This window comes from Pan troglodytes, chromosome 8 (assembly GCF_028858775.2).
Source record: "Pan troglodytes isolate AG18354 chromosome 8, NHGRI_mPanTro3-v2.0_pri, whole genome shotgun sequence".
Lineage (NCBI taxonomy): Eukaryota > Metazoa > Chordata > Mammalia > Primates > Hominidae > Pan > Pan troglodytes.
In genome coordinates this window covers 137,194,690-137,215,910 of record NC_072406.2, presented here as the reverse complement: position 1 = coordinate 137,215,910, position 21,221 = coordinate 137,194,690, and the positions used below count along the sequence as shown (strand labels likewise).

Here is a 21,221-nt window from a genome sequence, read left to right as displayed (position 1 = left end):
TATGTAATGCCTTTTGCAATAGATAAAGGGTTGAGGGTGAGGTCATTGTCAGGGGAAGGCAATGTGAGAGAGTCAGGGTCAAGGAACCGATATCTGGCCACCTTAATTTTACTAACTTCACTTTCCCAGTCAGTATTGCACATGTAGTCCATTGATCAATAGTGTTGACATGGGCAGGGCAATTAGCTGGGCTTGGGGGCCCGTGCCTGTACAGGAGGCTGAGCCCAGAAGAATACTTGAGCCCGAGAGGTAGAGGCTGTAGTGAACTATGATCATGCCACTGCACTCCAGCCTGAGTGACAGAGTGAGACCCTTTCTCTAAAGAAATGTTGTTGGCCGGTGGCTCACAACTGTAATCCCAGAACATTGGGAGGCCAAGGCGGGCAGATCACCTGAGTTCAGGAGTTTGAGACCAGCCTGGCCAACGTGGCGAAACCCTGTCTCTGCAGAAAATAGAAAAATTAGCTGGGCGTGGTGGTGCATGCCTATAATCCCAGCTACTCAGGAGGCTGAGGCAAGAGAATCACTTGAACCTGGGAGGTGCAAGTTGCAGTAAGCCGAGATTGCACCACTGCACTCCAACCTGGGCAACAGGGTGAGACTCCATCTCAAAAAAGAAAAAAAGAAATGGTGTTGATATGTAAAGCTGGGACTTTTCAGGGACTGTGGACTTTGAGCCATTTGGTTCTCACGTCATTTGTTTTTAAATGCCACTTCCTGCTCATCCTGCTGGAGTCTAATCTGTGGTCAAGGACTTGGCTGGAGCCCACTGGGAAGTCTCCTTTGGCTGAGCCCTGACAAGGCTTTGGCTGTGCCTCTTTCCCGGCATCAGTCGGGGTCCTAGATCCTTGCTGGGGCAAGGGATTCTCGCTGTGTCTCTCCAGCTCACCAATTCTCTCCCAGGTTGATTGGCTGTTGGAATTGAGACATCTGCATTGAAATCCCCAAGAGAACATCCTTTTCTGTATTGAACTTGCATGAGGGTGGAGGGACACTTGGCTTTTTTCAAAACCCACCTTTTAGTACAGCAGCCACGCAGGGACTTACATCCTAAATGGGGCCACTTTACAATGTTGGTGTGGCCCGGAAGCCTGCAAGGCAAAGCAGCCCAGGCAGCAGCTCACTTTCTGCACCCCAGCTTCAGAGCCCTCCTGACAGGAGCTCACAGCTCACATTTTTCCATATTATAGGAAATCATGCTCTTTGCAGAAAATAGAAAAATACAGGAAAGTATAAGAAATAAGTAAATGATAGTTATGTTACACATTTTAAAAATCCTTTTTAATCTTAGCATGGAGAATAACACTTTGGATCTATTCTGTCTCTTATGCATATACGTATATACTAAAAATGAGATTCACTGAAGAATGTTTTAAAATATAAGTGAGATTTGAATACATGTTTCATAGTTTATTTTCCATTTGACCTATAAGTATTTTTCCTATGTCTTTGAAGTATTTTGAAATACTTTTAGTAAATACATAATTGTTGAGATGGATAGTGTCTGACATATCCCTGTACAGCTCTATCAGGAGAAAATTTATCCTACTCTGGTTTCCAGCATGGTCTGGTACATCTTGACCACTTTTCTAAGGATTCCCTAGGGGGAGAGTGGAGTGGGGCATGGAATCTCAAGTTTACAGAAAAGATGCCCACTCCTTCCACCGCAGTGGGAGGGCGGGGTCACACCCTCGCTGACTCCTCAGAGCAGCCAGCATCCTGCTTTTGGTCAGGGGATCTTGCATTAAAACCTGCCAGCTTTAGAGGTTCCATCTCTCGCTGTGGTATGGGTGTGTGCTCTGAATGTCTGAAGACCCCTCTGCTCACCTTCTGGCCCTGTGTAGGGCCTATAGTAAATATATAGTCTGGCCCTTGTTAGATCAGGTGTCCTTGGGGTACCCTGTGGAAAGGAGCTCAGAAAACCCCTCTCGGTCACCCTATCAGGGAGAAAGCAAGACCGGAGCCTGACACCAGGATGCCCCAGCTGGTTAGTAGTGGCCACCAGTTGGAGTGAGCCGTCTCCTATGTCCGCTCCTTCTGGCAGGTTCCTGACCATCTCACAGGGGTGTGTGCACCTCCACCAGCAGCCGCCTTGTCCACTTACAGTGTGGAACCATGGAAGACTAGAGACGGATACCTTCAAGTGCTTCTGAGTTGGGATGTGTTTTCTACTTGTCTTTCGGAGCTGCGCGCCTTTGTGGGGACCTCAGGGCCAGGCTTCCCTCTGAGCCAGGCTGATTTTAAGCGTTCCCCATCCCCCCCTCCCACCCCCCACCGCCTCCACTGCACTGGTCTCTTTCAAGTTCAGGTGATTTCCTGGCTTGTCTGTAAGTAGGACTGTCGTGCCCCACTCAGGTACAGGTGTGTGGGGGTGCAGCCAGGCCCCATGAGCCTCAGGTCCAGTTGCTCACACCGGCTGCCTCTGCTTCCATGGCCCACGGGCAGCTTTGGGTGTGGGAATGCAGCTTGAATTCACAAAATGACGTCGTTGTGTGGGCTGCTTGCTCGTGGATCCACTTTTTTCCCCCCCTTTCAAAACTTGGCCCATGGCAGCCCCGATCAGCAGCACCCGTTTATCAATTTGTTCCTTGTTCCTTTCTCCAGTTGTTGCCAGGACTCCCATCTGGCATTCTCCCATCTCACGCCCTTGTTTATTTCTCCGTCCTGGAGCCACTTCGGATGGGGCACTTCTAGAAGCCTAGCTAATGCCGCAAGGGCTTCAAGTTCCTCCTTGTCACCCAGCTCGTCTCAAGTCTGTTGGCCCTGTCATCTAGAAAAGCCGAAAGCTGAAAGAGCAGGGGAATGGTCACATTAATTGACTACATCTGAGACAACACTGGAAACATATCCTATTTTATTTTTCTTTAAAAAGTGGCAGGATTCCAAGACTTCCCTTCCAGTTTTCCACTGGTTGGCCTTCTATTGGAAGACGAGTTCTAAAATCTTGGCTGTTGGGCCTTTTTACATTCTTAAAACTTAAAACCAGCTGAATATATTTAATATTGTAAAATTTCCATAAACACTCTCTGACAAAGACTGTGTATGTAAAGTTTCTGCCTAGAGGGCGTTTTTCTTCTCAGAGTTGAGACTCTTGGGCATCAGGGGGTCATAATGAAGTGTTGATTTCACCTGAAGTGCCTCTGTGCCAACGTGGCTGTATAGGGACATGGAAAGAATTAGCTTTCGGGGTTGTTGTTTTTTCCTTCCCTGAATAAAGGATAATTGTTTCCAAGCTAATTAATATGGTTTATTTATTACTAGGCAATAGTTGGTGGAATTGAATCTCGGGAAGGAATAATCCAGCAATGCTAAAGTGACAACCTCTCGGGTACACCCTGTTCATTCCTGTCCAGTGTGTATCTGACACTCAGCCCTTTGGTAGACATTGTCATTTTATTGTATTTCTTTTCCCCATGTGCCAACCAAACTTGGACTCCACACTGCTTCATGCCCAGTGAGCTTGGCCTTTCTCAGGGTGGGTTTGTCCTTAAAGGCTGGCCAGGCGCGTAATTAATATGGTGGGGTTGGGGGGTGCCGTCCCAGGCAACGTTGGGCTGTGCTGTCATGGTAGCAGCCTGAAGTCCTTGTTAGAGGGCATGGGTCACACGTGTACCCCACTGTGTGGCGCTCGGTGGCAGAGTTGAGAAGTGAGGAGAGGTGGCACCTCCCACTGCCGTTTGCTCAGGGATGCCTGTCTTTACCCCCAGCAGCCCCCAGGACTGCACATGACCTCTTCCTGCAGAGCCAGCTGGCGGCCACCCCAGTGCCATCCGCCACTGCCCCCGTTACAGTTCGTTGTACTGCGCATCCTCACTGCAACCTGAAGAGAGTCGGGGCAGAGGAGGGTTGGGAAGGCCAGGGAGCGGGATGTCGCCTTGTGGGAGAGCACAGGTGTGGCCCGTGTTCACACACAGGTGGCCAGAGACCCCACTGAGGGTGGCTGGGGGTGTGTGAACCAGGAGCCACTGTGGTACGCAGGAAAGGAGGCGGGCAGCTGAGTGCCTGTCCCTGGTCATTCAGGGAACCCATGGGTCCTCTGGGCTGCTTCTCATGGCCTCGAGTCAAGGGCCACCATCCTGCCTCATGCTGCTTGTAGGCAGGTCAGTTTTGGGGCAGAGCATTTGGCTTCTTGATGAACTTTTGCCCGAGGCTTTTCCTTGACCGCTGCCCTTGAACTTGAAATCGTTGGGAGGATCTGCTATGGGATGTGTGGGGAAAGCCCCTGGCACCACTTTCCATGCCATCCGCTCAGGGACTGGGAAACAGCTACATGTCTTCATTGTGGTCCTACCATTGAGAGTCCTCCCCTTCCCACATACTGACTGATACCCCGAGGCAGTGCTGTGGTGCTCTAGGGAGTGTCAGGCTAGGAGAGGGGGCTTGCCCTGGGGTATCTGAGCTGTGTCTGGATGCCTCCGAGGGATGGGCATGATCCCCAGGGCTGTGGCTTTAGCTCGGCTTCTGATACAGCTCGGCTTCTGTGGGTCCCACTTTTAGCAGCCCAATGGTAAGTCACCCCTTCTGAAGGGGGCCAGAGTGTTGGGAGGAGGGGGCAGAGTGTGGGGAGAAGGGTGAGACATTTCCTGGAGTAACCATGTGACGGGCCCATTTTGAGAAGGCTGTCAGCATGGGTGCCGAGGGACTGTCTGTGAGGCAGAGGGCGTTCACTCGTCCTAACAGACGCCGTGCTTCCAGAAACCCCAGGCCAGCCGTGGGGCACTGTGACCTGCACACTACCCGTCCCTACATGAGGCGTGGGTACAGGCCTTGGCCCCAGAGTTTGCTTGGGACCTTGCTGGCACAGTCACTCCGTGGTTTGGGCAACAGTGGGGTGGGGGCTGAGTGCTGGGTTCAGGCCTGGAGTCGGTGGCCCCTCCTGAGTCCCTGGGGCAGGGACCAGGTTTCTGTTTTGCTCCTGTGCCTCTGGGGCTTGGCACAGTCCTGGCACTGAGTAGGTGCTCAGGAAATCCCTGTTGGAGGGATCCAGGAGTTTGAGGTCATAGTTGGTGTTGCATCGAGTCCAGAGAGGTCTCTGAGGAAGCCTGGATGTTTGTAGTGGGCAGGGGTGTGGAGTATAGGGGGCAAAGACTGTAGACTACTCTGACCTGCTACCATGCCCTGTGCTTGGGGCAGAAGTGCAGAATTCTGGATGGTTCTTTACGCAATCCCTCTTTTCTGAGCACAGCCACACCACAGGATGGCAGTGAGGCCACCTTTCAAGGGAGGGGAACGCTTGGGGTGCCTAACCATTAACCATCAATGACCTGATTAGGACTATTGGATTCTTGTGCTGAATGTCAACTGTTTATCTCACGAGTTAGGCAGAGATGAGTTTCTTAGAAGAGGTGGATAACGGCCTCAGCCTGGAGACATGTCTGGAGTCTGATGATGACACGCAGTTATTGAGTGCTTGCTGTATGCAGGCCTTGGGACGAACCTTCCATGGGTTCTCTCTTTCAAAGGGCCTGACTACCTGTGAAGGTAGATGCTGTTACCTCCAAATCACAGGCAGGATACTACTTCTCAGCCACCGATGCTGGCCTGGGGAACTTGGGATTAATTCTTGCTAACTCCTTGTTCTTTCCCTTGTCCCTTTCCAGAGTCCATTACCTGTGGGAAACTTTTGATCGCCTAAGGGATGGTTTTGTGGACACATTCCAGTTTTCTCTTTTTAGCAGTAAACGTGAACGGTGCTTCCTGGAGTGTGAGGAACACAGCGCGCAGTGGTGCTCCGTTCAGCCAGACCTGTGGAAATCATGAGTCAGTTTCAGATAAGGCTTTCCAGGGTGCAAGGGCCCCTTTAGGATCAGTCTTTCTCCCCTAATACATGCCCACGCTGAGCTGAAGTTCTGCTCCCTGGCTGGTGTGACCCAGCCGCAGGGCCAGCCTCAAGAGGAGGCAGCAGGAGGTGCCCTACCTTGAAGCAGGGGTGATGAATCCCTCGCCATCCACGGCGGGACAGTAGTAGGAGGAGCCTAGACAGCCAAAATGTGAGTTCAAGCAGAAAGCCTCAAGTCCTAACGAGAGCTGGCACATGTGAGCTTCAGATGGCAGAAATATCACTAGAAATCCCTCCTGCAGAGAAAGCGTAGGTAAGCGGGCACTTGGTTAGATGAATGCTACTCACAGCAGGTGGCATGGGGGGGCCAGGCCAGGTTGAGCTGTTCGCCTGACCTCTGTTATCTCTGCATTTGGGTGCGTGGGTGGGCACCCCTTCCATGCCATGCAGAGTACAGAAGCTGTTCTGAAAGAACGCTATGAGTTCAAGTGAAGGCAGGCCCAGTCCTCCTGGAAGGAGCCACACCAGAGTTTCTCAGACGCCCCCATCAAGACCTTTTTAGGGCTCATTGAAGGCTTCTAAAGGTTCTAGTCTCATTTAGTTTCTAAGAAAAGGATTTATTCACTACAGACCTAAAACGTAATTTTTGTATGCCTGACTTAGTATAAGAACAAAATACCCAAGCAGTGGCGGCGGGGTAGGGGGTCCCGTCTAGGTACTGCAGCCTTAGTTGTGAGTTTCCTATATGTGGAAGGTGCAGGAACTAGCTGACCACAGTCTGGTTGGGACTCCCACCCCCAAATCCATCTCTGGGTGCCGCGGTTCTCTTCTGGGATGTGTGAGAGTACACACCCCCCTGTCATCAGCTGTAGGCAGATCACATTTGCCGCGGGATGTTTAATAAGTTCACGCAGGTTGATGGTACAGGCCAAAAATAGGACCCCTGTCTGGCCCAAAGCAGCCGTGAACTTGGAGGGGGTGGGCATGCTGACCGGCAGTTACACGCCGAGGCCACTTTAGCTCCTGCGGTTGCTGGTTCAGAAGCAGTGGTGATTTTAATCGGCTAAGTCATTTCTGCGTCTCGTTGTATACTCCTGGAAGTTCTTAGAGAAATCCTGCCAAGAAAATATCCCCTGGTGAATCCTCGGGGCACTAGTCCACGCCGCACTGTCAGCAAGTATCTGCTGAAACAAGTATTTTTGAATCTTTAGCTTTTCTGTAGCTCCAGTCTTTTTTAAGTACTTCTTTTGACCTTCAAGTAACAACGGGCACTTGCTTTAAAATTCTGACAGTCTTCCAAGCCTTTTAACATTCTTATTCCACTAAATAAGCTGTCGTCGTTCACTGGGACAGGCAGCACAGTTGCTTGAACTCCTGGCTTGAAATTCCATGAAATGTCACCTCCTCTGTGAAGCCTTCTACAAGGCAGACTTGTCTATTTCCTACTTAATTTTACTATGAAATATCTCAACATAGAACCTGTACCCACCACCAAGATTAGGTAGATGTTAACATGTTGCTACGTTTGTCTTCAGACATTGTTCAAAAACAAGTAATGTTATAGTCATTGCTAAGGTGCACCTCCCCAGTTCCTTTTCCTTCCCTCCTTCCTTTCCAAAAGGGACTACTTCCTGAAAATAGATACAATCCCTTTATATTTTTGGAAATTCTGTGTAAACCATTGAAAATGGAAGGAGAAAGCCTGTGACATACGAAGACAAGCAACACTAATCAGGAGTATAAATTCTGTTGTGCAGTTAATTAAATATTTGATTCCCTACTGTGTTTCAAAGATAAATAAAATGTGATTAAGTAAAAGGCGTTTAACCTTTAGAGACTTGGAGATGGGCAGGGTATATAGTAGCCTGCCAGCTAGAGTAGGGAAGATGTTAAAGAAGATAACCTGTGAGATGGGTTTTGAAGGGTGGATAGGAGTTTGCCAGGCAAGCTCTGCCACCTCAAAAAAATGGTTCCTTGGCTGTTAGATGCTTGTGTCACTATAGGCTTGGGATTACTGAAAAGCTATGCTTGTCCCTCCCTTCCTAACACTTCTGAGGCTGGAATGTCTGTCTCCCATCTACTTCCTTAAGAGGTGTGGGTTACAGCGTGGTGTACAGTTGGGAGTGAATTACTACTTGACCTTGGGTACATGATAACCTTGACTGTAGAGTCCATGCTTTTCCTGAGTAGTTCTTCAGAATCCTTCCTGCCAGTGACTTGGTTCTAGGTGTGGAGCAGGAGCTGGCTGTCGGAGGACTCATTGAATTCAGTGGAAACAGCACGGGAGCATGGTTTTCTTTTGAATGGAAACCATGAGTGTAGCAGTTCTTCTTTATGACTTGCTACATAATCATGCAGGAGAATGCCTGTCACGGGATTGGATCCTAGGAGATTAGCCCCATTGCTAATTAAAAGCCCCATTAAAAGAGGGGAAGTTCTTTTAGGAATCTACAGCTTCCTAAGATTTGAATGGTTTAAAAAGCAGAATGTTGGCTGGGCATGGTGGCTCATGCCTGTATCCCAGCACTTTGGGAGGCCAAGGCAGGCAGATCAGAAGGTCAGGAGTTTGATACCAGCCTGACCAACATGATGAAACCTCGTCTATACTAAAAATACAAAAGTTATCCGGGCATGGTGGCGTGCGCCTGTAATCCCAGCTGCTAGGGAGGCTGGGGCAGGAGAATCCCTTGGACCTGGGAGGCGGAGGTTGCAGTGAGCCGAGACGGCGCCATTGCACTCCAGCCTGGGTGACAGAGTGAGACTACGTCTCAAAAAAAAAAAAAAAAAAAAAAGAAAAAGGTAGAATGCTGGCTGGGCACGGTGGCTCACGCCTGTAATCCCAGCACTTTGGGAGGCCCAGGCCAGTGGATCACTTGAGGTCAGAAGTTCAAGACCAGCCTGACCAACGTGGTGAAACCCCATCTCTACTAAAAATACAAAAATTAGCCAGGTGTGGTGGCAGGCGCCTGTAGTCCCAGCTATTCAGGAGGCTGAGGCAGGAGAATTGCCTGAACTCAGGAGGCGGAGCTTGCAGTGAGCCGAGATCGCGCCATTGCACTCCAGCCTGGGTGACAGAGTGAGACTCTGTCTCCCAAAAAAAAAAAAAAAAAAAAAAGTCAAATGCAGCTGGGAATGTGGTTCGTGCCTTTTTGTATATTAACCATTTGAAACTTGGTTGTAAGGTGGGGTTGGCAATGTCAGGCCTGGCTGCAGCAGCTCATGTCTGTAGAGTGTGCCTCTTCCCTCTCTCGTGGGGCTCGAGCAAGACTACCTTCATACATGGGCTCTCCAGTTACATAGCAACTCCAGTGTTAAATTCCATCTTTTCTTCCTGGAAAAGCCGTAGAAAGGACACCTGGACATGCCTGCTGCACAGGTTGTCTGCCTTCCCCATCAGCCACAGGAGGAACTTTGCTCTCTTCTCTCACAGCTGTGTGTGCATAGGAAGTAGTTCGGATGATGTGGGTCCCACCATGTATTCCTTCTCTGTTCCATGTAGAGTAAAATAAATGGGAGTGCTGTTTAATGCATCACCTCGGTTCATATTGCATTTGCCAAGAAAGTGCAATTTTATTGAACATTAGGATTGAATTCTTAACTGAGTAATCAATTTCAGTAGTAAGTTAAAATGCCTTCTATTAATGGACAACTGCAACCGTTAATCAGAGTTACAGTAGATTAACAGTTGTCAGCATTTATGCTAATAGCACTTATAAACCGTGGGCTCATGATTTGCACTTTATAATTCCATATTTCTCAAAACAGTTGGTAATACTTTTTGCTTGAAGGTATTGATTCTTTTGTCCCTTTGCTTGCTACTTGGAGATGTAGAGAAAGCTAAATGACATTTTCACAGTGACGACACAATATCACCTTCTGCTTTTGCACACTTGGCTTTGTGTCAAAATAGATGGAAAGGGTTCATTTGTTCTGGTGCTCTACTGTTTAATTTGATCTGGTGTGTGACTAAAGCAAGACAAATAGTATTTTTAATGAAACCATTTAATAACCTCTGGTAGCTTAGAGTCGAAGGCATTGGAAAAATGCAATTAAAGGATGCCTAGATGTAAACAAAAAAAAAATATCTACTTCAACTTCACTGACTCCATTCATTTTGCTTTCAGGGTTTCATCACCTTAAATGGTTTTGAACCAATGAAGCTGTATTCCCTTAAAAAGACGGACAGCCCATCGTGTGAACTATAGAGTTTGTGGACAGATTTATATTGGTGAGTTATTGTGAAATATCTCCAGGTAAAAGTTCAGTTTTCTAGAATCCCCTTTGCAATGTGTGTTCAATTAGTTGATGAGTATGGATTGCCTGCAGCCTCTGGCTATTTCATTGGGATGTCTAATCGCGGGATCATATTGATTGTCTTTCAATTAATTGCATCTAGTATTTTCATTTATCAAAAGAAAAATACATGTAATTAACTCTGAAGCAATATAGTTCAGTGTAAAGTGATTTTTGCTGCTGCTGCTATAGAGATAAGTCAACGGAAATTATGCTACAAGGAAACTCAAGTCAGAATGGAAATAGTGTTAGGATTTCTCGATGTATTAATTAAAAAGAATAAAATGAATTAGAGAAACCATCTCATGACACCCCGAGTCAGTCATAAGTGATAGATAGATGTCTTTAGGAAGAAGGCGGCTTGTGGATACTGGCACCTCTTCAGTCAGCTTAGGCTTTTAGTGTTACCAGCCTCTAGGATGTCTTGAACATACCATGATTTTTCTGGGGGAGTAGATTGGGAATGTGGGTGCAGGCTGAGATGAGCATTCAATCCCTACCACACTCATTGATGGATGGAGTTCAATCCTGTGCCCGTAGCAGGGTTTTGGGATTCTAAGTTTCATTTCGGCATGTCTTTAGTCATTTTTCACAAAACCTGAATCTTTCTTAAAGTCTCAAAGTGGCAACTTCTCTGATGGAATTGATTTTAATCTTGCTTTTTTAAAAAAAATGTTTTCCCCATGAGGTAACAACGTCATTCAAAAGCAAGGGAAACTGCTAGCCAATTGTGTCCTGTCTCTCTCACCTGTCACACTCCTAGCAGAGCCTTGAGGGGACTAGCTTTGGTTCCCAGAGAGGTTTAGGTTTGTGACCAGGCCCTCAGGCCTGGCTTCCTGAGTTGCTGGAGGCAGTTAGAGACTTGGAGCCCAGGGGCACACATGGGTGACCACCTGAGGGGGCCAAGCTGAATCTCTGCCTGAACCTAAGCAGCACAGTGGGTTGTAGGATCAGGAAGGGATCTCTGTGTGTCCCTTCCTTTTCTCCATAAAGTAGATCTAGCTGGGGAAACTGAGGTAGCTGACCCAGACCTAGACCTCCAAATATTGCTTACCAGCTTGGTGACTGAGCAAGTGGCCTCTGCTGGCACTCGGAGGCCTTATCTGTGAATCGAACAGATGGATTGGGCTGGTACCCAGGACCCTCCCCACCCTTTAAGCTTGAATTTGATGTAGAAATTCAGAACCCTTTCCTGGGAGTGCTCTGACAGGGCTTTGCTGGGCCAAAGGCCATAGCAGAGCGTGAAGCTCGAGTTGAGTTGTGTATGAGAGGGGCCCCTCAGTCATCTTTGAACACTTAAGGCTCTTAGCATTGAGGAGGATGAGGAACTGGAAGTCTGATGGAATGTTCTTTGGTGGAAACCTGAGGGAGGTCAGGACCGCCACTCGCAACCTTATTCAGTTCAGCCTTTCAGGACAAACGTTGCTCGCTTTTCTGGCTCTCACTCTCTCAGACCTGTGTGCTAGAATCTGCCCGGGTTTCTCAGGCAGAGACAAAGTCACCTGGGGCCTGGGGTTGGCAAAGATAGTTCCAGTGTTGGGTGCTGGGTCCGAAGATGTTTTCAGTGGGTTGGGTCATGGTGATGTTTCCAGTTGGACACCATGGAACTGGCCATGTTGGACATCCACACTCTTTCACCCAGACAAGTACCAGGCCCTGCCTGCCTGGGAGCATCTCCATTGGATGGACCATCAGTACGTTTCATAGATGCTCATTTCAGTGTTGGAAATCATTTTCTCTAAACAAGGATGTGGGAACTTGGTGTATAAGGATGAAATGGACTTTTTAAATATCAAAAATGGTTGAATGAGGACACTTTCATTTGACTCAGTCTAATAACCAGAGCCACTCTGGGATCCTGTTTAGCAGTGATCTCCCTCTCAGACAGATGAGTTAACATTCTCCAAATGCATCCAGAACCAGAATGAAATTGTGACACGCTTCCTGTTAACAAATGTTTCCTGAGTGCTGAGCAGACTCAAGACACTTACCCTTATGTGGGGTTCCCACCATTCCTGTATTTTTGGCATCCTTTTGGGTAAGAGTTTTTTATAGCACTTTGGAAGAGCTTAAGAGACTTGGTGTGGTACTGGAGCTGGCCGTCACTGGAGCATGGTCACTGTTCTGTGACAACGGCTCATGGTGTCCACGGCCCACGCACACAGTGAGTGTGGCCCCACTGGCCCACCTGCTCTCTCCCCGCCCCCGGCCCACCCCAGAACCAGGATAAAACTTCTCCCCTGACCACTTGCAGATGCTCTCATGGTGGAATTCTCACATGGCCCCAGAAGGCGTGTGTTTGCTCTCAGACCCTTTCTGCTCTGTGGAACGTCACCATGCCCAGGGAGTTGTATCCAGCTCTGCCTGCTGTCTACATGCAGCAACACAAGGAGGTCATGTGGGATTGTAACCAAAGTAAGGACCACGTATGGATTTCAACCAGAGCCCACCTGTTGAGATCTCTGGTCTAGACACATCTTTTAAAATGTGGGCAGAGAAGAAGGAGGTAGATGAAAATCACGTGACACCATCAGAGGTAATGGTGAATCCGTGAGGCCCTAGAGCCATTTATACATCGTTTTTGCCCTCTTAGTATTTTCTTTAGCATGTCCTAATTTTAAAAGCATCCCATTCCTGTTGTGCTAGACTTAATATTTTGGTTTATGGCCGTCTTTTTTAGTAACTTGACGTCAAACACTTCAGCCTTCTCCTGACAAGAGGCTTGTTCTCTCAGTAATGAATACTGACGTGCTAAATTTAGATCGGTTGCATGTTCTGCTTTTACTATCTGTTCTGTATGTTGCTATTTGTCAGAATGAAAGCTCAACGTGCCAGATGGCTTTGCTGGCTTCTCCTGGAAAAAGACTTCGTTCTGCATCACTTCAGTTGGGTCATGGTTTTTTAGTACTATTTTGTTATTAAGCATTAATATTTGCAGCAGTACGCAATTATCTTTTTTTTAACAAAAGTGTCACAGAAAAAGTGTTTTTGGTTAAATGCTCATAAATGAGTGGGAATGCAAATCAAATCCCTTAACTTTCATTATATTATGGAAAATGGTGGTAGAATAGTTGCAGCTGTGGTTTTGCAAAGATAGGACTGTTTCCGGCTGCCATGCATGCTGTATTATGTATTTTGACAGATCTCCAGGATGATGTAGAAGCTTGGCCTGCCTACCAGGGCCTCTGGGAAAGACAGTCTGAGGTGACACAGTGCTGGAAACTCAGTGTGCTTGGTGGTGGAAGATGGTGGTGGAAGAGGGGTTTGCCTTGATCTGCTGTGGGAACCAGGCTGGATTTCCATCTGAGTTGTGGCTGTAGCAGGCCACCTAGTTGAGGTCATCTTCCTGATCATTAGTCCTCTAGCCTGCTTCTGGCAGGACAGATATCTTTTTTCCATGAAAAACAGAAGGAAAGTATTGAATTACTCCGGAAACACATACCTAAACCTTGGGGTCCGATTGTCAATGGTTGTAAAGTGGTGGAGGTGTTGGGCCATGACCACTGTGCCACTCTGGTCCCAGTGTGTGGCCCCCAGGGTCCTTCGGGCCCTTGGCCTCCTGAGCTCCTGGCCTGCATGCATCCGTGGGGCCTTTGCTAGGGCCGTGTGATCCTGCTCCAGTGTGTGGGCCAGAAGCAAGACTGCCAACCTCCGAAACCACAAACCAGAGGAAGATCCACAGGGCCTTTCATCTCTGGGGTTCTCTAGGTGAGAAACAGTCAGGAGGCTGAGATGGGGCAGTGGGGAAGATGCCAGCAAAGCTTTCGCCAGCCTTCGGAGTAGGGGAGGAGGGGCCCCCGCTGAAGCTCTTGGTTCTTGCTTGGATTTTATTCCTGTGCCTTCTGGATGTGAGTTGTGCTTTGGAATCCCAGCCTCCCTCCACCCCCCAAGGATAAATGGGAGGCATTGATTCAGCGTTTGTTCTTCTCTCCTGAGCATCTCAGCAACCTAGTGTGGCCTCCCAAGTAGGGATGGAGAGATCACCCCGTCCATTCCCCTTCTTTTTGCTTTAGCGTCTACATGGGTCCAGGGTCACACAGGGGTCACGCCCTCCATTCTCCTGGTGAGTTTGGCTTTCTGCTGTTACTGTTGTTTTCCGCTTCCTGCGCCACCCCGACTGCTGGTTCTCATCAGAGTGGATTTGCAAAGTAGGGAGGAAGAGACGAGGCAGAAGGCCTGAATTTTCCCACTGTGACCCATGTGTGAAGACTGTGTGGCCGGCCTGGGTGGGTTCCTGCTGAGTTGCTCCTTCGCTGGAGGGGTACCTCCGAGCAGGGCCTCTGCAGGATGGTGGGCACACTTGCCTCACTCTTGGCGCGGCCAGGAGTCTCTGTTGCCACTGAGTGACGTTATGCTGGGAAATGGAGGCGTGGTGTCCGCTTCTGTTTCCGTGATCCTCATACCCTTGCCAAGACCCCCATTTTGTTAGTGAAGAACTTGACGCTCAGATCCACCTGCCAGCATGTGTGGCCTTAGGTATATCTGGTATTCAGCTGCTGATGAAGCAACCCCAAACTCAGGTCGCCCTGCGTCCCTTGCTGGTGGAAGCCTTTCCGGAAACACTGTGGTGGTGAGCCTGGCTTCCCAGACACTGCAGGGTCCCTTTACAGTGAAGATGGCTTCCCAGGGGCTTTGATATTCCTAGAAGCTTTCTCAGGTTTGTCATGGTACCGTCACACCCCAGGGGTGTGGGAGGAAGAGCACTTGGTCCATGTGAAGTGGGGCCGCACATGGGCTGCATCTTTCCGCTGAGAGTGTGGCAGTGTGCAGAGAATGGGCCTCTGCTACCTCTCAACAGCCAGCCCTGGTGGAGACCCCCCTGTGCCCCAGACAGGCCTGGCCACTGAACTGAGGGATGGCAGCCCTGTTGTGTGGGACAGCCAGAGACACGGGTCAGCGGCTGATTTCTCTGAGGCTTTTGGAGCGTGTGTTTGTTAAAGGCAAGAAGAGTGGGAGGGAGTGGATGGAGCGAGCGGCAGGGCCAGAGCCTCAGTTGTTGAAGGGAGTGGTTGGTACATTCTGTTTACTGTCAAGTTTCAGGCTGGGGCGTAGATGCCGATGTGCAAATGAGTAGGCAGGGAAGTGAGCTTTCTCTTATTAAAATGTTGGCTTACTAATCAAGTGTTCCTGGGTGTGATTAGTGGCAGAGGAAAAGGTTATTTCTTTCTGTAAATATTTTTGCTTAACATTTATGCGTTACCATTGCTGATTTTATTAATACTCTTAGAATGCATTAGACCAATAACTTTTTTTTTTTTTAAACATGGTCTTGGTTTTAAGCAGTTTCAGTTGGTCTTTATGGAAGGACACACAGCATTTCACTGAAGCTTGAGGGATCTGCCAGGTTCAAGTGTAAAGGGGCATTAGTTTCAACTTAGAGCAGCTCCCCCAGCTGCAAATGCTGATAAAATAGCTCAGAAGTGCAAGAGCCTGGTTACTTTCAGTAATTTTAGGATTTAGTATCTGGATCTGAACTTTGACCATTGTTGAAGGAGCAGAAAATTGGATGCATTTTCTAAAGTAATGATTTAGGCCAAGGAGGGTAGATCCTTTGAGCCCAGGAGTTTGAGACCAGCCTGGGCAACATAGCGAGACCCCATGTCTATAAAAAAAAATTTTTTTTTAAATCAGCCAGGTGGTGGCGTGTATCTGTGGTCCTCAGGTTCCAGAGTAGCTGGGTGGGAGGATTGTGTGAGCCTGGGAGGTCAAGGCTGCAGTAAGCCATGATTGCACCACTGCACTCAGCCTTGGGTGACAGAGGGAGACCCCATCTCCAGAAAATTTTTTAAAAAATCGGCCAGGTGGCGGCGCCTGCCTATGCCTGGGTGGCCAGATTGTGTGAGCCTGGGAGCTCACGTCTGCAGTGCACTGTGATCACACCCCTCTACTTAGCCTGAGTGACAGAGGCAGACCCTGTCTCAAATAAATTAATAAATAAATAAAAGTAACGATTTAGGAAATGGCTGAGAATTCCCATGACCCTCGTGTCCTCGGGCCTGGTGTTTTCACAGGGGTGGGGGCGGGAGAAGGGGAGAAAGAAGGACGTGCTGTCTGTGGCTTCCTTCTTCCCAGGCATTCATTTAACACCAGCTGAACGCATTTGCTTTATTGATTGGTTGATTCATTTATTTTTGGCAAACTTGGCAACTTCTACCTGGCCCCATGCTGTTAAAAATAAAGTCTTCTTGGTCGACTGAATGCTTTTGCAATTCATTCTTTCCATGTAGCAATTAAGATGATTCCCCTAGCCTTGTACCAGTTAAGGATAAATAGGAGGTTTTCAAAGAAAATGCTGCGTAATTCATCGGCATTTGTGTGTGAGCACACGGGTAATACATGCGAGTAGCTTCCGTGAGTGGACTCCTGTGTAAGGAGGTAAAATGGAACGTTTTTCTGCACTTATCCTGAGAAGCAGCCCGAACGGTGACATTTATACATATTTCATAATGTGGCTTCTTCAGGCACGCGGAGCAAACAAATCAATTTCTCAGCAGTATACTGTTTAAAAGAAACAGCAACAACCTGTGGGGAAGTTGCAGAAGCTGTTAAAATTAATTATATATGGCAAAAAGATAGAACATTAGGGGGAAATGTTAATGTAGGAGGATGAAAAAACACAGCCGTGGATGAGCAGCAGTGCAGAGCATCTGATGACAGTGTTTAATTTCCGTTTCTTTATAAATGTATACTGATGAACAACAATGGCGCCCGCACAGGGTCCTCCTGTTCCGTCCTTTCTCCAGGCCGCTGGGATCGAATGTCCCCGTGAGCATCCAGTCAGCTCCACGTGGCGTGAGCCTTGATTTCTGGGAACGGTACCGTGCTGTCTTTTAATAGGGATTTGTGGAAAACGAGAATTGGTGGTGAAGGTATCGAATTCGTGAGCCTTGTAATGCAACACCTTTCCCGTGGTCACCTTCCCTCTTCCGGTTCAGCCATACATTGTTTAACTCAAAGGAAACCTTTGTTGTCGTGGGTAGGGTGTAACCTGCAACTCCTTGAAAAATTCAGCTTGGGTGATCAGTTTCCTCAGGGATGCAGGGGGAGAGGCTCTACAGCAGGGGTGGGAGGGTGCTTACAGGAGGGTCCCAGAGCTGTGGGACAGGCTTGCCCCCTTTCCTGGGGGAAGCTCACCTCTTTCCCGGACACCGCAGGTTTGTAGGATATACCCCTTGGTTCAGCTGGTCATGGCAAGTGAGTCCTCCTTATCACCCGCTTCCGCGGTGGTGGGACGCCTGGGGGGCATGGATGGGGCCTGCGTCCTGGGAGACCTTGGCTCCAGCTGCTCGAGGCCGCTTTGTCTCTTCTGCATGTCGCAGAAGCGTCTGTACCTCCTGGGGTTGGCTTTCCTGTGAGCATTTGGGCTCCCTCTGCCTGGGTGGCCTGTTGTCTGGAGGGAGTCTTCAGTCCCTCTTAGTACAGCAGCCAAGGGTGTCTCTTCTCACTCCCTGAGCCTTCTGATTCCTGTATCAGGGGAAGTTAAAAAGTGTTGTAAATGGACTTGGACCAAGGAGCAGGACTCTGACTACGAACATAGAACCTTCCAGAGTGATTTCTGCAGCTCCCTGAAGCAGAGCTAGCTCCTTGAGCTCATTGTCCCCTTAATTCTGTGCATGGCCTGCATATTGTAGATGCCCCAGAAGTAATTTTTTGAATGAATGAATCCAGGCTGCAGTGGGGCCAGGGGGGTGTGGAGTGGGCTGGGCACATGTAGGAGCGCATCGCAGCAGCTGTCTGGAAGGCTGGGTTGGTTCTGTGTTAGCTGGGAGTGTTTTCTGCAGACAGAAGGCAACCCAGCATGTTATACTATCTGTTCAGGGGAGGTGTGCATGTTCTGAGATAATCACGCCGTGTTCTTGAGCTTTCCACCGCAGGGAAGTGAAGTCATGCCCCCGCCTCTCCTTTGTGCAAGTAGGGCGGGGAGTCTAAACCCATGCAGGTAGGGTGTGGGGACCCAGCTGTACTCTCCCGCCACCTGTGGGTGCTGCTCTTGCGGCAGCCTCGTAGGTGAGGGATAATGTGGTTCAGCCAACCTGACTACATCCAAGCTGGGATGATGAGGACAGCAAGAAGGCCCACTGGCTCTGCAAGTCCTGTAGGCCTGGGTCCCTCAAGACAAAGCTCAGATGGCTTCTGTATCAAATTCCTTCAAGGACCCAGCATGGTGGCTGCTGCTTTGCTCACCTTCAGAGGCCTGGAAGTTGGTGTTTCCTGCATGTGTAACTGACGGCCCCAGTCCCACATTTGTTAGAAAAATCCTTCACTTTGATGAGAGTACAGTACTCCTGGCTTTTCATAATTCAATTGAAACTCACTGCCACTCCCTCATTACAGCAGAAGATGACCTCTAAACCATGACACAGGGCTACAGCTTCCTCTGGGAAGGAGGACTCACATTGATTTGTGCTCTGATCCCCACCCCCCTGCAAACCCTGGGCTTAAGTGGCAGCACTGCAGAGGCCTGCTGAAGGCCGGAAAGCCCTCTCTGCCTGTGTGTTTAAACAGAGCAGATTGATGCAGAGTTTGATGTGGCCGGGAAGAATTCTTTAGCATGGAATTGCATCATAACAGTCACTCCCTCCAGCAGCCCCAGCGGCTCTGGCACTTCCTCCTGATGTTTGCAAGGGGAAGGTAATGATTCTAATTGCACAGGACTTGGTCCTGGCCTTGGTGATGGCAGGAGGGCAGGGTCCTCATGGTATGGCCAAAAAATGTTTACAACTTGACCTTGTCCTCCTCTGATGGTGTTGACCTTGGACAAACTATGCCCCTCTGAGCCTAGTGCCTCAGTTTCCCCGTCTTGCAAATGCAGCAGATAGTAGTGCTTAATCTCAGAGTTGTGGGGATTCAATGAAACAGTACTGAACGGGGCTTAACAGATACCTAGTACATGTTAAGAGCTTAGTCAAGAATGACTGCTGAGTGTGGAATGACATTATGGGGACTGACAAGGGAGGCTGATGAGAGGTGGCTTGGTGGGTACAATGTGCATTGTTTCAGCGATCGAGGCACCGAAGACCCTGACTTCACCACAATGCAAGGTATGGATGTAGAAAATTGCACTTGTACCCCATGAATATATGTACACACACAAAAATGATTGCTGCAGTAGCAGCAGTAAATGCACACAGCCAAAGGCTTACCATGTGGGAGATGCCCTGCTCGCCTGGCTGGGCTGGAGGGGGAGGTAGTACAGGTTGCATCTCTCCAAGCCGGTACCTGTGGTCTATGTTGCAATGAACATTTCGATGCAAGACGAACGGAACTCAAACCTTTCTTGGTCGTGAAGGTCTACTGTGTTCCTGAAGGTTCTGTCTTCCACCTGGCACTTGGGATGTGGGTTGCTCACTCCTTGCCCATCGACCTGGTAATAATGTTTTCCTATCAAGCAGTGAAAGGTTTGGGGTTTCCATGAAGCCTTTCCCAGATGTCACGCATTGGGGTTTTAGTTGTGAGGGTGTGCTGATCCCAGCCGCAGCCAAGGCGAGGTGCTGGCACCATGCTGCTGCACCCGCTCCTGTGCCCACCTGGACATCTGTTTCGTAATGGACATCCTTCCCTGGGAACATGTCTCTACTCCTTTAAATGGCTTGAGGTCTCTGCAATTTGCCTGAACATTAAGTGTGACCAAAGAGCCTGAGGCCAGCCATGGCGAGGACGAAGACATGAGGCTTTCTCTCGAGAGCCACACTGGGAGAGGCCGGGAACACGGCCACTTCACATGAAAGGCGGTTAGATTCAGGTCACTGGGTCTGGACTCCTGCATTTTATGGCAAAGTCTAAAAATGCAGATTTGTAACAACCAATGTTAATGAATTCAGACTGTTTGAATTTCACACTGAATAATGGCTGGAATTATCAGAGCCCACAGCTTATAAGATCCCTGGGTCGTGTAATCTTTTCTCAAGATTAAATTGATAGAATGATGTAATATCACATTAATTTTATTAAAAGTTCTGGCCATAAAAGAGAAACACCTATTAGGATAGAAGAATTTAGTAAAAATAGTAGTAATAACAAGACAGTTTGGAATATGTCATATATTCAGTAAATTTCAAAATTCTTCATCTCATTTAAAATACAATATTGTGCCCATAGATCCTGAATGCAATACCTTTGTACCCTAGGGCTTCCTCTTTCCTACACTAAAAACATTCTATTTAAATGCAGATTTTGATTTGCAATCTAGGAAGAGGATTCTGGAAGAATGGGAAGGAGGACAACTCTGCATCTATTAACTTAATTTTAGCTTTATGCTATTCGCATTTTTCCTCTCATCCTTATCTCCTCCAGCCCTTCCTTCCTGTAAAAGGATCCTTTCTAAACATACAAATAAAGACATGCTTAGAATTTCAGCACATAAGAATGTTGTTATGCCTTCTTTTATTTTTGTTTAAAAATTAAATCAAAATTTTTTTTTCCAAAAATGTTTGTTCCTTTGATTTGTGTACGTGTGTGCACGTGTATTTGCCCCTGGGTTCTAGCCTTGTCTTGCTTTTCCACACACGCTCCCAGTATCTTACCTAGGAAATGAGCGGAACAGTGGAATTACCAAGTGCAGATGGTAGAACTTCCCTTACCAGAGCCCAAGTGACTTGTGTGATATTGAGCTTTGATTACTAAATAAATGGATTTCTGGCTTTTGACATTGTACTCTGAGAATTGGGTGGCCAATCATCAAATACCATTTTTTTCACTGTTGTCTGCATTTAATACAGCATCTTCTGCCATACGCACTTGTCAATTCAAACTGAGCGTTACATTTTGGTCTTTATGATCTGTCAAGGGAAAATGGAAGTAAATTCTTTATAATATGCTAATCGATGTATTTGGGAATTTTTAAATGTAGACAACATCTGTGCATGCCGTTAACACAGTTAATAGCTCCCGTTCTTCAATATGAGAAGGTTTTCAGAGTCTATGTGTGATCTTGATGAGACCTTCTGTGTCCCCCCACCCCCTCCCACGGCTTGGCAGTGTCAAATTTAAGGCTGTTTTTTCTGGTGCCTTAGGACTGAATCTGAGCCTGCGCAAAGTCCTGTTTTGAGGATGCTTCTGGCCACAGTGTGCTGGGATTGTGTTGGTTCTGGGAAGAGCCTGGCTGGCCAGACCTGGTCTTATCTATCACCCCCGTCCCTACTCCGTCCTA

At 48.2% G+C, this 21,221-nt stretch overlaps 1 protein-coding gene across 9 annotated transcripts in view; it reads left to right on the top strand.

Moving 5' to 3' along the window:
* Positions 1–21,221, top strand: part of CTBP2 (C-terminal binding protein 2) — a 172,782-nt gene that overhangs the window by 40,216 nt on the left and 111,345 nt on the right. For 8 of the 9 annotated variants that reach the window (XM_063781204.1, XM_063781203.1, XM_063781205.1 and 5 more), the window contains one exon: positions 9,904–10,007. The exons of the other annotated variant lie outside the window; for it this stretch is intronic. The gene's annotated coding sequence lies outside the window, so the exon portion shown is untranslated. The remainder of the gene's footprint in view (positions 1–9,903; positions 10,008–21,221) is intronic. 9 annotated transcript variants of the gene reach the window in all.